Source organism: Equus przewalskii, chromosome 8 (genome assembly GCF_037783145.1).
Source record: "Equus przewalskii isolate Varuska chromosome 8, EquPr2, whole genome shotgun sequence".
NCBI lineage: Eukaryota > Metazoa > Chordata > Mammalia > Perissodactyla > Equidae > Equus > Equus przewalskii.
Window position 1 is genome coordinate 75,310,311 of NC_091838.1, and position 13,958 is coordinate 75,324,268.

At 50.2% G+C, this 13,958-nt stretch overlaps 1 protein-coding gene and 1 long non-coding RNA gene across 2 annotated transcripts in view; one reads left to right on the plus strand and one right to left on the minus strand.

Annotated features, from left to right (window-relative positions):
• TG (thyroglobulin) overlaps window positions 1-13,958 on the plus strand; it is a 243,372-nt gene that overhangs the window by 225,565 nt on the left and 3,849 nt on the right. The gene's annotated exons all lie outside the window — the stretch shown is intronic.
• Window positions 609-9,422, minus strand: LOC103542702 (uncharacterized). The gene is made up of 4 exons (XR_542755.2): window positions 9,007-9,422; window positions 7,545-7,622; window positions 3,558-4,184; window positions 609-676 (listed from the first exon to the last, which is right to left on the minus strand). It is a non-coding gene; the product is annotated as an uncharacterized lncRNA (long non-coding RNA).

A 13,958-nucleotide genomic window follows, 5' to 3' on the forward strand; every position in this document is an offset into this window, starting at 1 on the left:
TGTTCTGGGCTCTCTGGGAGCTTCCAGTAGCCTCAGGCATTTCTTGGCTTGTCGATGCCCTCTTCCCTCTGGATGTCTGTGTCCAAATTTCTCTTTTTCATAAGAACACTGGTCACATGCATTAAGGCCCGCTCTAACATCCTCATTTTAACTTGGTTCTCTCTGCAAAGACCTGTTTCCAGAGAAGGGCCTCTGCTGACGTCCCAGAGGGCAGGGCTCCAATGTGTCTTTTGCAGGGGACACAGTTCAACCCACAGCACCACCCCTCTCTCTAAAATAACTGAGCCCTGCCAGCAGGCTCTTGAGGGGCAAAGGCCCAAAGCGGTCTGCTTGGACCTGGGATTGGGGCAATTCTCAGAGGGGCGACCCTTGATCAGAATCCGAGTTGCATCCTCAGTGCCCCCCGGGGATGTGTAGACAGGGCTCCACTGTGCTGACCCAGGAACCTGCCTCGACAGGAAGCCATGCTCGTGCCTCAGACCCTCACAGACTGCCTCCTGGGTCTTCGCAGTCACAGCGCCTCCGGGCCCAGGGGCCCCCCTGGCTCAGAAGGGGACATAGTAGGTGCTCAGGAAATCAGGCCGAAGGACAGGAGCTCGTCCACCCACCTCGTCTGACAGGTGTGGAACAGGTCCCTTCCTCTAGTTTGTAGGCTCCCTGGGTTCAGTTTCGCCATCTGCCAAATGGGAGTAGGAGATGGGAAAGGTCAGGAGCACCGACCCTTCACACGGCTCTGTGGAGCCCTGGACCCAGGGCCCCTGGGGAAGGAGGGCCCAGTGGAGGCTCCAGGCCTTACAGCCCCTTTTTCTATCTCCTAACCGACCTTCAAGTGCAGTTTCAAGGTCATGCAGTTTGGAGAGCTATGAAAACCCACCCGGCTCAGTCACCTTGAAGGCGCCTTCTAACTCTCAGGTTTTAGCATCTTTGGAAGGAAGAGATGCTCAGAGGCGCTGAAGTGTTTACAGGCAGAGCTGTGGCTCCGCGTATAGTGGCAGAAAGTGTCCTGTTCGAGCTGTGACTCTGGGCCAACTGCATTGGTTGGAAACCCGCCTCATGTCTTATCAGCTTGGTGAACTACAGCAAGTCACTTCTCCTTGGTGACTCAACATGGAGATAATAATAATAGTGCCTACGTCAGAGGCTTATTGTGATAATTAATTTATGTGTAGAGCAGGGCCTGGCAAACAGTAAGTGCTGAGGGACCATCAGAAGGCCACCTTGACCCTCTGTGTCCGTGTCCTCCCCCCCAACCGCGATGACAGTATGCTGCCATCTCCGTAGTAGATACTTGAATCACTGAACGAATCCTAGAAACGAACCCATGTAATTGCAGACAGGTTTATCTCGTCTCTCTCTCTCTGCCCTGGAGCTGTCGCACTTCTCGTTTATTTCTGGCTCAAATCTACAGACTGAAAATATATGTGTGTGCCTTACATTCTCCGCCATCTGTCTCGTGCCTCCATTTCTATGAGCGTGTATTAGCTTTCCCGGCACAGCCAGGGAACAAAACACGACACGTGACCACTTGCTTACAAACCATATCACGTGAACACGATGGAGCGTGGTCCTCCAACTGCTCGCCCGGGGTGTAGACGAGACCTTCATCCCTGACAATGGGGGCCCCCCTGTGAGGAACGAAGAGGGGTAGGGGATGGGGGAAGAGACAAGCTAAACCCTACAGTGTGGGAAGAAGGTTCAGTTTTAAGATTCAGATTCAGGGGCCGGCCCTGTGGCTGAGTGAGTTAAGTTTACATGCTTCGCTTCAGCGGCCCGGGGTTTCGCGGGTTCGGGTCCTGGGCATGAACAAGGCACCACTCATCAGGCCATGCTGAGGCGGCATCCCACATAGTAGAACCAGAAGGACCTACAGCTGGACTATACAGCTATGTACTGGGCGGGGAGGGGGCTTTGGGGAGAAGAAGAAGAAAAAAAAAGATTGGTAACTGGTGTTAGCCCAGGTGCCAATCTTTAAGAAAAAAAAAAAGATTCCAATTCAAAGAACCAGGGAATACATAAGATGATTTCATCCAGCTCCTTCAATTTACAGATAAACAAAAGCCCAGAGAGGTGAGGGGATTATGTCCCAGTCACAGAGCCAGTAAGTGGCAGTCTGGACCCAAACCCTGTCTCCTGCCCTCTCTCCAGTTTTCTTTGAATTGCACCCACTTCAACACGAAGCCTCTGAGTGCCTGCCACAGCTAAGTCCACTTACCAGCTGTGTGACCTTGGGCAAGCTGCTTAACCTCTCTGAGCCTCCGTGTATCCTCACCTCTACATAGGGAAAGTAATAATGCTTGTCCCCTAGGGCTGCTGAAAGGGTTCAGGGGGACAGGGCCTTCATCTAGAGTGTGAGTGTGTGTGTGAGCATGTAATACCTGGCATGCCATACTTTGATCACCAAGGCTGTTGCCACAAGGACAAATCATACCAGCTCTCTCTGACTCGGCTCTGCTCAGTGGGAGGTTGTCCTCTGTGGTTCCCGTCTATAGCCTCTGTTTCAGGAGGGGAGGTTTCCAGTGACTGTAACCCAGGGTTTCCCAGCTTGGGCACTGTTGACATTTCAGGCTCAATAATTCTGTTGTGGGGCTGTCCTCTGCATTGTAAGGTGTTCAGCAGCGTCCCTGGCCTCCATCCACTCTGTGCCAGAAGCACCTCCATCATTGTCTTTAGACACGGCCCGTGTCCGCTGGGGGCCTCCCATGAGAACCACGGCTGGAATCCACTATGACGGGGGCTATTGCTAACAGCACCTGAACGGAAGTGGCAGCCTGTTTCCCAGTCCTCATCGTGAATGACTATGGGCCCCCTCCCCTCCAGATGCTGCCCCTGGCCCCCGGAACCCCCTTGGGCAGTGCCCACAGAACCAGATGGCTTTGGTGGTCCTCTGTTACAAAGCTGAGCTGGGAAGCTGGTGGGCCTCTCTCTCATGTTCACACCAGGCGGGGCCCTGGCCTGCTGTCCCCTCCAGGTCTGAGGCCATGGGCCTTCTCTCAAAGGCACCGTCTCGTGTGCCTGGGTGTCTCCTTGGGCGCCCCCACCTACACCCCGCTAGGACTCTCCCCTCCCTGCCGGCCTCCTCCCGTTGCCATCTTCTTGACTCTCAGTGAGGTCCTTCTCTCTCACCAGCCCCTCCCAAGGGACACCCTGGGCCAAGGGTCATCTCAGGAGGAGCCCTCATTGCATTCTCTGCAACTCGTGGGTGAAGGACTCCCAGACCCTGTGGCCAGCCCAGGTTTGGGGGACCCTCCTCACGACCTCGTCAGGGAGCCAGGTCCCAGCAAGCGTGGAAGGGAGCACAGATTCCTTCTCCCTGTCCTTGGAGGCTTCTGAACCTGGCTCTGTCCCTGACTGTGTGCCTCTGGCAGGTGACAACTTCTCTAGGCTGCGGTTTCCCCATTCCTGTATGGGGCTAATAATAGTGCCAACACGACTATAGGAGTGCGTCAGGGTTAAGCGAGGCGATGTGTGTGGACTGCCCAGCTGACTGCCGGGCATCAAGTTGGCGCTCATTAGGTGACTGCCAACACTGCTCGTTGTGCTCTCCTGGAAGAACCCACCTGGGAGATGAGCAGATCTTAGGAAGAAAACAACCACAGATCAAGTGAACCGAAAGGGGAGCCGTGGCCACTCCAGAGGGCACATGGAGGCCCCTCATGGCAAGATTCCTGGGGATGGGGCCCCTGTACAGTTTCCATGCAAATTCACCGTGGGGCTGTGGGGGGTGTGGGGTCTTCATTCTTGACCTGTGTGCTGTGTTCTTTATTCCACAATCTTCGGGCCCCAGAGTCCTGACATGTCTTCCCATATCTTGACGGTGCTGAAGACATTTCAGAGAGATGCAACTTGACTCACCTTTGGATGGGGTGGGGCGGGGTTCTGGGGACTCCTCACCTCCCCAGGCTCCATGTAGGATGCTGCACCGTCCTTTAATTTGGGGAGAAGCAGCTCAGCATAGCAGAAGGGCACCCCCTGTGAGGTCAAGTCAACTGGGGTTTAAGTCCATCTCTCCCACTTGTCCGCCTCCTGCATTTGAGCTGATTCCTCCATCTCAACTTCCTTGCCTATAAAATGGGTATAGTTACATCTTCTTCATAGTGTGAAGATTCGGGTCCGTGTACATCAAACTCCTGGTACGTTGTTGACTTGAATATTCAGGTTATTTTCCTTTTAGGAAAAATAAGGCTCTGAGAAGAAAAGAATTCAAAATGACTAAAGAGGCCGTAATGTTCCTCCTTTACAAGTTGTCCCAACCCTGGAAAACAAAACCATAAATTCTAGGCTCAAGACATTTTGTCCACCACTTCATTTGTATTCTAGACATTTCTGTGCATTCCAGCGGCCTTTAACATTCCAGATTCAAAATATTATCTTTCTAGTTGACTGTCTTGGTGCGTTTGTAGGAATTAGAAAACCAAAGAAAATGTTAAGTAACTGGATTCTTGAATTGGGTCCATAGGCCTGGCTGCATCCTGTGTGATTAACAAGATTATTTCCCAGTAAAGATGGGAGTAAATCATTTTCAGAAACTGGCCACTCCAGCCTCAGGAGATATCAGGGCTGGCGCTCTGTGTCCTCTTCAACACTGATTCCATAGGTGCTTACCTACTGCCTTCTCTGCCCAGATCCCCTTCTAGATCCTAGAGATGGAGCAGCCAGCAAGACAGTAAAGGGCTCCCCTCTTGGGATTAACACTACGGTCAGGGGGTGGGGTTTATGAGTATCTAGGGATGGGGTACAAAGAACAGACAATATACACATAATAAACAGAGTGAGTTCAGATAACTGCCCTAGGAAAGGGAAGAGGTTTGGCACATGTGAGGATAAAGAAGGAGGCCGGGGAGCTGGAGTCTATTGAAGAGGAGGAGATTGGTTAGAGATGCGGGGAAAAAAGATGGCGTCTTGTAGTTCACATAGGAGTTTGTAAGCTGTGGCAGGCGAAGAGAGAGTATTTTATCTGAGTATCATGGAAAAGCATTAGAGATTTTTAAGAAGACATGTTATATGGAATGCTTATTGGTCTTTTTATTTCACACTCAAAATACAACTCACTAAAGACCAAGTTTTTAAAAAAATAGAATGGAGAAGGGAAACTGCTATCCAATGTGGTGATCGGTTAGTTAATCAGAAAAGTCAATTAAAATGGGAACTCGTGAAAAATGAATAAGATTGGTACAGTCATGAGTTGCTTAATGACGAGGGTAGGCTATGAGAAATGCATCATTAGGTGATTTTGTCATTGTGTAAACATCACATGGTGTACTGATGGGGAACAAAATTTGTCACCTCAAAATGTGTCCCTTTAATATGAGGGCTATTTCAGGCTGATTATTTTTTAATCAACAAAAGACTCAGCAAGTTTTTCTTGTTACCTCCCCCTTAACTGCCTAAAAGAATTCAGATTTAGGGGCCGGCCTGGTGGCATAGTGGTTAAGTTCATGTGCTCCTCTTCTGCGGCCCAGGGTTCATGGATTCAGATCCTGGTGCAGACCTGTACACCGCTCATCAAGCCGTGCTGTGGCAGCGTCCCACACACAAAGTAGAGGAAGATGGGCACAAATGTTAGCTCAGGGCCAGTCTTCCTCACACACACAGAAAAATGTTTAAGAAAAGGAATTCAGATTTCAACAACCTGTCTCAGGAAGTGAACTGTCACCTTAGCATCACGTGAAACAGGTGGTGGACAGGGAGGAAGCTGGACAAGCCTATTTGTTGGGCTCCCCTCTGTGTTCTTCTGTTTCTGTGGCCAAACAGCTCTTTTCCAAATGTTTGCTCCTTTTCACCCGCCTGCAAATTGCCTTCCTTCCCTCTGACTCTCTGACTCTCCCTACCCCCAATATCCTCTTCTAGAGTCTTTAGCTGAGGATGGTGTTTAAGGTGAGGGCTTCGGCCATTTTGGCAAGTTATTCAGTTTCCCTGGGTTTCTCCCATGTATACTCATTATTAAACTTTTGTTTGTTTTTCTCCTGTTAATCTGTCTCATGTCAATTTAATTCTTAGACAAGCCAGAAGATCTTAGAAGGGGGAGAGGAACATTTCTGCCTCCTGACAGTATATACACAAATCTAGATGGCAGAGCCTACTACACACCCAGGCTCTATGGTACTAATCTTACGGGACGATCATCATAGATGCAGTTTATTGCTGACCGATACATTATGTGACACATGACTGTGTATGCCTCAAACATTTTATTTTAACTTGAAACATTTAATGTGCATTCACTGCCATGGTTTCAGTGCAGAGTCAAAGCTCGTGTGGAGAAATGCTGTTTGGAGTTCTCCCTTTGAATTTCTTGCAAAACCGTAAACATAATACGTGGTCTATGATTTCTAGTTTGGGTTTCTTGCGAGTGGGGCGTCAACATGATATGGAATGAATTCAATGGAGCTCTGTCTTACAATAACAAATGCAACGTAAGTAGACAAGGCGAGCACAGTTGGTTCTCGGTAAACACGTAACGTCCTGGGGAGAATAGATGTGCTGGGCCAGGAAGGTTCAGCCTCGTCTGAGCAATGTTTGTCATCCCTCATGCGGAGAATAAGATGTCCAGGTTAATCCGGCGAGGCGGTTGAAAGCTTCGCCTGTGCTGCCAAGCAATATGTCACCCAGCTCTGCTGGGCTTTCGGGAATCAGGAAATATTACAAGTATTTCATTGGGGGCCAGGGATGGAGATTGTGTTGTTTAAAGTATTTTGGGGAGCTCCTTTTTAAAGGATTGCATAGTGAATCTTTTTGTAAAATGCAAGCCATTTCTAAAGCGTATAATTACTTCTAAGCTAATTCATAGGGAGAATCTTAACTTTTGTATGTTAGATTTGCCCAAAGAGAAAAACACTCACAGGCTTCTATTTGTGAGTTACTAACAAGTCCTCAATCCTCAAAGAAAAAGAAAAACCTGGGAAGCAGCAGGACTTTCGTTCCTCCTTGTCCCTAATTTCCTTTGGAGGAAGTTATCTAGAGATGCCGCCTAGAGATAAGAAAGGGAGTATATTTTATGGGGAGGAGGTCAAACAAACTTCCTCCTGCAGACAGAACGACAGAGATAGAAATCTCTGGAACAAAAGGCTCTCTAATCAATCAATTGGATGGGCTGGAGCCCTGGGCCTTTCCCCAGCACAAGCCTCTTCAACCCATTATCAGGACCTGAACAAGCTCCATAATGCAAACATGGCGCCTGTTTCTGTCAAGGAAGATCCTATCCACCCCCTCCCCACCTTGAGGGGAGCCCAGCTCAGCCCACCTTCCAGCTCAGCTCATTGCGTCAGCAGGGCCGAGAGTCAGGTGCATTCCTTCCTGGAACGCCACCTCAGCCTTTTGCTCCCTAATTAGCCCCAGATGTCCGTGAATGGTGGCTCCCTCATACCAGAAACAGAGCTCGAGTCAGGAGCTTGTGCAAGGAGTAATCTCTGAAATGTGGCTTTTGGCCTTTGACTTGCTGGAATGGAAGCAAGTATTGGCCTCCCAGCAAACCCACACCAGCAGGATTTCAGATGAGTGGGATGGCCGAGAAGTAAGGCTGGGGACATGATGTGACAAGAACCAACCTCCTGTCTCTCCTGGACGTCTGCAGGACCTGTGCTTTCTCAGTTCTAGCCTTTCTTCCTACGCCACTCCAGGAATGGCTGTAAAAGAAAGGCAGCTTGCAACTTGCTGGCTTAGACACGGCCCATGTCCCCCAGCCCTTTAAGATGTGGCCCTCCTTTCCTCCGGCCTCAGTTCTCACACCATTCACAGAACCAGAGCCTAAAGGGCCTTAACGAGCATGCAATTTAGTGATTCCCAAACTTTTGATTTTCCTGGACCAGGAAAGATTCCAATTTCGCTTTTGAGCGTGATGCACTTCTCAGTACAATAAGTGAGGCCCAGAGCATGGGGACTCTGTTACCTGGCCTGTCAGCACCCTATTCTGCCCCTACTCCCTCTGCCCCAGCCGCACCTCCCTGTCCATTCTCCATACAGAGCCCAGAACCCGCTCCTTGACTTTACACACTCTGAGACTCAGCCAGATGCACCCCCGCCACCGCACACTCTCTCGCTGAACCCTGCTCATCTTTCAAGGCACAAGTCAACGGCGATTTCCTCCCTCTGACTTTCCATGAACTCCTCTCCGCTGCCTTGTCTGAAACAAGTGGTATCTCTCTTCTTTCTCTTCTTATGGCTCTTTGTAAATAATCCTATCGTTTGGTGACTATCATCGTATGACTAACAGCATCTTGTTTTTCTAAATGCTGTCTTATCTCCATTTCCTGTTGGACCGTGAGCTCCATGGCAGAACGGCTGCCTTCTTCCTCCATTATCCCCAGCACCTGTTCAGAGCATGACACACAGCAGCATTCGGCAAATGTGGCCCAAGCACGGTCTTGTCCTGCCATCTCATGTTCGGCCACCATCCTCACTGAGCTCTATTCACATCCCGAAACTGAAGCGCACACTGAGTCATGCTGAGCTGTGTAGCTGGTCAGTTCTTCCCACACTCTGGCTAAATGTAACGTCACCAAAATCAGCAACAGTAGCTCTTCCTGGGACGGCCACTTGCCCTTTTTAGAAGGCTTTCCATCCACCATCTGTCTTTGAGCATCTGGTGATACCACGTGGGAGACTAAATGGGGGTGATCAGACCCATTTCACAGATAGAAAAACCAAGGCTCAGAGAGTCAGCGGTGGAAGTGGGGTTTGAGCTGAGCTTGCCCAGCTGGGGCAGGGAGCTTTCCCAGACCCCACATCCACCTGTGACACTGGGACGATCCAGAGGTGGCCCGGGATAGGGTGAGTAGCTGTCAGATTAGGGAAAGTTTGCCCAGAGTCTTATTAATAAGATAGCAAATGACAACCGAAAGCTAAATAAAACCAGCAGGACCACATACCGACAGGGCTGCCACAGCTTTGAGTGTGTGATTTATCAGTGATCAAACCAGCCCAGAGCAAAGGAGCCAAATCAACATGCCTGAGCCGTCTGCCCCCAACCTTTAAGCACTAACCACTTGGCTAACAGCTTTCTCCTTTTACCTCATCGGGCCCTGGAGTGCTCTTCTGTGGCTCCCTCCGTTGACACTGAATCCAAATTCCCTCTTCCTCCTCCAGAGGGTCCTGGGTCTCTCAGCCAGGGCCCAAACTCACTGAGGGCTCGGTCCTCTGATCCCAAATGCCCTCTCCCAAGGCTCCCACTATCTGCCCCTCCTCTGCGTGTCTGCCTTACACGGCGGAAATAACTCCAGCATCCTGATAAAGATCAGGCCTGCGAGGGAGACAACAAAGCAGAAGTCCTTGTACATAACAGGCTCTCAAATTAAACAGATCGGATGGGCTGGAAGTCCAGGCCTTTCCCCAAAAGCCGTGCTCTGTGGCCTTCTGGGGTCACAGACAGTGGGGGCCGGGAGCTGGCTTGTGCCGGTTCCCCAGAGCCGGCTGTGCACATCTTGCCCCAGCTCCGGGTTCTGTGACATCACTTTGATAGTTTGGAATTGTCTGTGGCAGGATGGCTTACACCATGGAAACGGGCAAAAGCCAGTTGTTATACATTCATCAGCCCCCGTTGGCACAGATCTTTCTGAGAACGTGACGAAAGCTATGAAGGCTCTCCGAAGGAAGATGTACCAGGACAGTGTCACCCCATTTTACATAGAATTTCTGGGAACTCACGGTCCGCTGAAACCCTATAGTGGAATCCCAAGGTTAAAGACCCCCACTCTTAACATCTTCCAGATGTTTCTCACAGGGAGAAAGGAAAACATAATCGGCACATGAGCCAGACACTGAGTGAGAGATTTGAACTATTTTATTGCTAAACCTCATTCAGTGTTTGGAGGCGTGATCATGTCGCCATTTTATGGATGAGGACACTGAGGCCCAGAGAGGTTGTGTGTCTTGTCCAAGACTTCACAGCTATTAAAGGTGATTGAGCTGGGATTTGAATTCTGTTCCTCATACCATTTGGAACGCAGCTTTCTTTGGAAGAAACCATAGACAAAGTCACTGTGGCAGGCAGAAGAGTGGCCCCTCAAAATGTCCATGTCATAATCCCCCAAACCTATGAATTAATGTGTTTTGTTACATGGCAAAGGGACTTGGTTGATGGGATCGAGGTTAAGGACCTAGAGATGAGAGCTATCCAGGATTATCCAGGTGGGCCCAACCGAATGACCTAAGTCCTTCAAAGTGGAAGAAGGAGGAAGAGGAGTGTGTCAGACGGATGCGCCATGCAAAGGACTCGACGCCCTTGCTCTCAGAGCTGCGAATGACCTTCAGTTTGCAGCCCGTGAGAAACAGGAAGCTGGCCTCTCCTCCTTAAGGAACTGCGTTCTGTCACAAGCCCAGCGAGCAGGAAGCAGCTTCTTCTGCAGAGCCTCTGGAAGGAATAGCTTTCGTCACGTTCTCAATGACACCTTGATTTGGGCCCACTGAGACCCGTGCCAGACCTTTGAATTCCAGAATCTGTGAGATGGTGCGTTTGTGTTGTTTTAAGCCACTGAGCTCGTAGTGGTTTCTTAGGGCAGCAGTAGAAATCTAACACAGCCACTGTGTCTGAAGGGCGTGCTAGGAGACAGGCTGTGTGCCCTTCCACCGCCCTGTAGAGGATAGAGCATCCCTGATGGGGCAGCGGAGGGGGCAAGGCTGTCCCTGTGAAGTCCAGGCAGGAGCCATTGAGGATGTGCAAGACCCGTGATGGTATTGGTAAAGGGAACCAGGCAACGAGGCGCGGAGGACAGCGGGCCTTGGAATCGCAGACCCAGGCCTGAGTCTGGGCATCACCAGTTAAGAAAATGGTGTCTCTGAGCCTGAGTTTCCTCCAGTGTCAAAACTCTACGAGTCACTCCAATATCATCTACTCATAGGGTCCTTGAGACAGTAAGGGTGAAAGTGATTCACAAACCACCAAGTGTGGATATCTGTGACAGGTGATTTTCATTGCCCTTGTCCCAACTTCTGTCTCCCTGGCATTGTTTTACTTTGTGTCCCTTTTTTCCTCTGTGGCTCTGAAAACATCCTTAAGAAGTTGGGTCGTCTAGTGGTCCCCAGCCCCCTGCCCACGGGTAGAGCAGGCAGAGCACAAAATTTAGGGCCTGGGAGAGTCAGCTTCGAATCCTGGCTCTCCTGCATCTCAGGCGGGTGGCTTCGTCTTTCTGAGCCTTGGGTCATCCCCTGGAAAATAAGCGGATGATAGCATCCACTTCCTGGCAGGTCCTGGATGTTGCCGATCAAAGACCTCCCACGGGTCCTGGCACATCATGGTGCTCAAGAGATGGTAACTGTAAACAGGCGCTGAGCAGAGCTGGCTGCAAAGAGGCCAACTGGGCAACCGCGGAATCTGGGCTCTTGTCTGAGCCTGACCACAGAGGCTCCTGGCAGTGGACAAGAGACTTAGCTCTTCAGCTCCCAGGATCCTACAAATGTTAATGACTCTGCCGCTTCCCGCTCCTTTCTCAGGAGTAAAGTAAAGCTTAGACCCGCTCTGAGAGGGTCCAGGGTACCCAGCGGTAGTTGCAAAGAGATGCCACACTTTATTCCTTCCTTCCTAACTGAGTGCTGTTAGTCCTGTCACCTCACACGGTCTCCTATCCCTTCTATGAAGCCTTCCAGTGTGATTGACACATAATGACCATAATCGTGATAATGCCCAACATTTGCAAAAAACACTTGTTTTAATTAGCTTCCGCATGCCGTGGCTGGTTGGTCTGGTATTTCATGATGAGGAAACTAAGACATAGAGAAATCAAGTGAGTCATCCCGAGTCACGCAATAAGCCACAGAGCTCTCAGCTGAGTGACTCAGCTGCGTGTCCATCCTTCTGTGCCCCGCTGCCAGTCACATGTACGCCTGGTGATGATTCTTACGGTCGTAGGAAGAAATCCAGCTCTTGAAATGTTCCCCTTCACAGTGCTGAGCTCCCTTTTTCCCAGTCTCTGACATAACCTCAGTGAATCACTTTGAGTCACAGGCAGAGTCGCGCTCTCTCTTCACAAAGCAGCGCACGTTGCTTTGTACTAATTTAACCTCCATCCATGTGACCTTTATTGGGAAGCCACCAGCCCGAGACTTTCCCAGGACATCTGTCCATAGGGTGCATCAGCACAGCTGGGAATCGCTGGTGACCCCTGGTCCTAGATGCTGCTGTCACCTTAAGGACAGTCAGTTATGTCAGGAGGTAGTATGATGGATGAGAAAGAACCGGGCCACACAGCACTTACCTTGTGAGTACCCACCACATACCCATCTTAGTTCAATCTTCACCACCCTGTGAAGTAGGTGTTTATATACTCTTTCCATAGATGATGAAGCAGGGAATCAGGGAGGTCAAGTAACTTGCCAGAGGTCACCCAGCCTGAAAGTGGGGAAGACAAGACCCAGGCGTGGCAGCCCCTGGACCCTCATGCCTTTTGTTAGCATTCTGCTTCCTGGGAACGTCCCTGATCCCACTCTGCTGGGCGACTTGCTGCATGTCTCTGAGTAGGTCAGGAAACCTCTCTGGACTTCGTTTTCCTGTAAAATTAGAGATTGGCTCTTGTGATAAGTTGGGGTCGACTACAAGGTCGGAGAGCACAGTGTCCACACAAGACCACCCTCACTTCTGACACCGAGTGCAAATCCAGGGGGGTCCCAAAACCACCCCCAGTTTTGACCTTTCACTAGAGAGACCCGCAGACCTCGCTGAGAGCTGCTACGCTCACGGTGACGGGCGTTTCAGGGACAGGATCGGGTTGAAACTGGGTGAAGGAGTAGCGACACAGTGCAGAGCCAAGATGGCTTCCAGACGTGAAGCCCTGTCGTCCTCTCCCCGGGGTCTGGAGGCGCCGCTCTCTTGGCATTGTTGAGTGACAGCACAGTCATGCATCACTTACCGATGGGGATATGTTCTGAGAAATGCATCATTAGGTGATTTCATCATGGCACACACATCACAGAGTGTCTTACACAAACCTGCATGGTATAGCCTACTACACACCTAGGCCATATGGGACTAATCTTATGGGACCACCGTTGCGTATTTGGTCCATCGTTGACTGAAACATTGTTATGCAGCACATAACTGTACCCAGAGTGGTCCCAACCAGGGAGGCTTGGCCAAGCCTGGTGTTCAGAGCTTTTGTTGGAGCTCTGTTACATGGGCATGATTGATTGGTTGGTTGATTGGTCGCCCATGTCGTTAATCTCAGTCTCCGGGTCTACTGATACCCTGTGACCCAAAGCCCCTTCCCTAAGTCACATGGTTGGTCTTTCTGGCATGGCCAGCCTCCACCCTAAGAGTGTCAGATGTGGCCACTTCTAATAGAAGATCTAGTGTGGCTGGCCCGTGCCTTCAACAAAGACATTCCTGTTAGGTATGACATAGATTACCTCCCAGACACTGAGGGCGAAGGCTAGACGTGCATTTGAGAAAAGCCAAATGCTCTACTGTACAGTTGTGAAGCCCCTTCCAGCTTTTCCTCTTTAACTCTGTCCCAGGGTTCACTCCCACAACCCAGGTATCATGGGGCTGCTCTCCCCAGTGCTGGCTGCAGCTCAGTCCATTCAAACCATGCAGCTGGCTTCCAGATCTTTATTCTCTCCTGCCTCCTGCTTAGCTATCAGTTCGGTCACAGCCTGTATTTATTGACCAGCAGCTATGTGCCAGGCACTGTACTAGGATTGGCTACATGAAGAAATGTCAACTTTGAAGAGCTGTAAGAGTACAAGTCATATGTGAACAAGAGCTAGCACAGAGACGGGCCCCAAAAACAGGTGATTGTGAACAAACAAATGTTTGGCTGACGTTGATACCATGATTGGAATATGGTCAAAATACCATTCTCTTGGAGACTTGCTTAAGGTGTTTCAAGAGTGTTTGGTGCTCAGCATTGGATTCGCTTCAACCAACAGGTGTGCTGTGGATCTGCCCCAAGGCAGCCTTGGACTGAAGACCAAGCCAAATGTCTCCTAAGCTAAGCCCTAAACAGGAATCCTAAATATAATGTAAAGAGGGG